The sequence below is a fragment of the Frieseomelitta varia genome, unplaced genomic scaffold, assembly GCF_011392965.1.
Source record: "Frieseomelitta varia isolate USP_RPSP 00005682 unplaced genomic scaffold, Fvar_1.2 scaffold_183, whole genome shotgun sequence".
In the NCBI taxonomy this organism is placed as follows: domain Eukaryota; kingdom Metazoa; phylum Arthropoda; class Insecta; order Hymenoptera; family Apidae; genus Frieseomelitta; species Frieseomelitta varia.
Window position 1 is genome coordinate 394,569 of NW_025109561.1, and position 3,546 is coordinate 398,114.

At 42.4% G+C, this 3,546-nt stretch overlaps 1 long non-coding RNA gene across 1 annotated transcript; it reads right to left on the bottom strand.

Annotated features, from left to right (window-relative positions):
* Positions 1–973: 973 nt before the first annotated feature.
* On the bottom strand, positions 974–2,970 carry LOC122538958. The gene is made up of 2 exons (XR_006308960.1): positions 1,296–2,970; positions 974–1,218 (listed from the first exon to the last, which is right to left on the bottom strand). It is a non-coding gene; the product is annotated as an uncharacterized LOC122538958 (long non-coding RNA).
* Between the last annotated feature and the right edge of the window lie 576 nt (positions 2,971–3,546).

Genomic DNA, 3,546 nt, shown 5'->3' on the forward strand with positions numbered 1-3,546 from the left:
CCCTTTGATTTGAGTACTCATTGAAATGACCAAAAGTTAGTATTACGTAACGTTAAATATTTAATCTGTCACTCTCTGAAAAGTAATTTATTCGAAATATCTCAAATTACGTACTACTATGATATTGTCCTGCGTATTCAACGATTTATGAGCACTAATTTCAACAGGCATGGCTCCATTTGGACAGGCTCCGTGCTGCTTGGTATTTTAATTAATGCAGGGAAAGAAATCACCAATTTCATAATAACGCGAAATAATTAATTTGGATGTTGCGACCGTTGCGCGCACCGATATCAAGAATTATAGGCTTTAACGAACCGAAAACCCAGGCAGGATGTGCTTCTCGGACGGCGTGCGCATGGATACAACGATTCTCGGCGACGCGTGTACACATTGGCTATCTAGGCCGGAAGATTTTTTCAATATTTCCCCGCGGCGTTGTTCACTCCATTTGCAAACGCGTATCGTGTAGCTCTCCGAGCTTACGCTTGTTACCAACGCGTTTCACGCTGGGGGTTGAAGGGTGTTGGTGCACGGTACTGCCTACGTACGAGCTTGAAAAAATTGTAGACCAGTCACGGGGACGGAACAGAATTCACGCTACAACGCGACTGCACGCGACATGGTTCGCGCGTTGCTACGAAATTAACCCGCTTTTGTTCGGGACCCGGCCACCACCGTCTCTCTCTTTTTCTTTTTTTTCTTTTTTTTCTTTTTTTTTTCTTTTTTTCTTTTTTTTTTTTTCTTTTTTTTACAGCATGACTCGACCAACGGGAAGGCACTTGGGCAAATTACGTGCCGAGTTGGCCGTCGTATCTAGCACGCAGGGCACACACCACCTTTCGTTATCCACGTTTCTCTGTCTATCCGCGCCCGCTACAAAGACAGATTGTTTTTGTTACTTCTTTTTTTTCTTCCTTTTTTTAAAAGTCGCCTGTTTTTTTTTCCTTTTTTTTTCTTTTCCTTTTTTTTCCGGCTTTCCCCCCCCCCGCGGCTTCCTTTAGATCCTTATTACAAGAACTTTAACTCTTCTTCCCTACTTAACTGCTTAATCCTATGATATGTTCGCATTCGTTATGTAATATATATATATATATAATATATATAAGATTATTACGTTAAATCAACGCAGTCGCTCGGTCGATCACATCCACACTTGCCACATCCATTCGCACATTCTCATGCTTTCTCTCTCTCTCTCTCTCTCTCTCTCTCTCTCTCTCTCTCTCTCTATTGTTATTCGTAGTCTCTCTCTCAGCTCGTTACCATTCGCACAGTTCTCTCTTTTTCTCGACACACCCCGTCTAGGATATTTAGACTCTCCTTAACAAGATACATAATTAAATGCTCGCCATTCTCGCGACGCGCCAATGATAAAACATAAATACACGCTTCTTAGGGCACCTTTGGTATTAAGCTTGATGTACTCGTCTTCGTCTCTTTTGTATCTCTATATTATGCAATTTCGTACCGCGAGCCACCGCGCTTGTCTTCGCTGTATCGTTTCGTTTCGTTTCGTTTCGTTTCGTTTTGTTTCTTTTCTCTCCGCGATGTCTGTTTGTTTCCATGTGAATACATCGAATCACGTCGTTCTGGAATTAATTAACAGACGTGACTCTCGTACGAGACGGAGAGACAACGAACGAGTTGCTGCGAGTCGATCGTATCCAACCAGGACAGGACACCAATCTTTCCCACGATTTTTAACCTGTTAACCGGCAGCTGGCCGGATGGTTACTTTCAAAAATCTTCAAAAAACGGGCAACTAGGAGATAATGTAATTAATTAATTCGGCTCCTTACTTTCACGAACAAGTCGCTTTAATTTTTCACTGAATTTTTCCTTGCATTTGAAAATATGTAAATGGACATGTGTGCGTGTCACGGTTACTTTCTTCATGCTATCCACTCGCTTCATTCTGATTCATATTTATTTATTTATTTATATATATATGTGTGTGTATATCTCAATTTGTAACTTTCCTTCTTCCTCGAATTTTCACGATCCTCGATACTGGATCGAATTGGCTTGCTGTCAGAATGAAGCTTCGTCGCTCCTACAAAACTCGCGTTTGGCTACGGATGGAAAGAAAGCCCACGACTCGAGGAACTGAAACGACACATACCGCTTCATCATCTCGCAGAGAGTTAAAGTTAAAATAGATATCCTATCGACGTTGCTATCGCTCGTGTCGTTCTCCACCGTGGAAACAGTAAAATAGACGTTCACTTTCGAGCGAGAACGATCGAAGGTTCTGCTCCATTGCTCGTCTCGACGTTAACAGGACGTCCGGTTAACAGGTTAAAAAAAAAGGCAAAAGAAAAAACAGACAGCTCGTCGCTCGTTATTCGGAAAGCCTACCTCCGTCTCTTCGGGAGGATGATCGCCCCTAACGACAAATTTCCAATCGGTTTCGATTCTTCTTCTTCCCCATACCATCTCGAGACGACAATTTTTCCGGGGAAAACAGCGCGGGGCTCGACTTTCCTAAAAGAATCTTCCGCGACTGTGGACTCTGTGTGTTCCTCTGTGTGTACGTGTGAACAAGTATTATATTATATGCGTGCGCGTGTGACTTCAACAGTGCCTTTCTTTTATACTCTTACGCTTCTCTTCGCTCCGTCTCTTCACGTGTGTGTACGTGTGTGTATGTGCATATATGTATGCATGTATGTATGCACGCGTTTCGTCTGTATCATCGTGTGAAAATCGTGTCAAGAGCGTCGAAATCCGCCTCTACGTAGAAATTCGCTGGAGCGTCACGACGACGCTTCACGCGAGTTCACGCTGACGTTCTTCTCTCTCTGTCCTTTCGTCCTTTCGGGTGTGTGTGTGTGTGTGTACGTGTACGTGTGTGCGTGTGTGTCTCGCTTCCCTCCTGTCGTTTCTTCACACTCTTCCTTCCTTCCTTCCTTCCTTCCTTCCTTCCTTCCTTCCTTCCTTTTTCCTTCCTTCCTTTCCATTCTTTTCTTTTCTTTTCTTTTCTTTTTTTTTTTTTTTTTTGCTTTTNTTTTTTTTCTTTTTTTTTTTTTTTTTTTTTTTGCTTTTTTTTGTTTCTTTTATTCTCGTGTCTCTCGCTTCGTCGTCGTCGTTGATCGCAATCAAGACTCGGTGGAAAATAAATAGACAAGGTAGTACACGGCTAATCGAAATAGATCGATAAGTTAAGTCGTTAAAAAATATATATACCTAGGAATATCATATATACGCGATTATTTTTTGGGCCCCCCGCGAGTCGCGAATCTAAAACGCCGTTGCTCCGCGCGATTTGTAAGAATTCTTCATCCTCCTCTTCTTCTGTTCTTCTGTTTTTTTCTTTTTTTTCTTTTTTTTCTCTTTGTTTTCTCTTCTTTCCTCCCGAGACAAGGCTGGAACCCACACATACACGCGGACAACGCACCCGCTGCCTTCTTGCCTGTATAATCCTTTTCTTTGATCTTTCCTTCTCTAGCTTTTCTGTTTTCCCTTTTCTTTTTTCATCGCGTGTATACGTCGGACGCCTGTTTTCCCGCTTTTTTCACCGCTTCTCTGTTACTCTCATTTTCC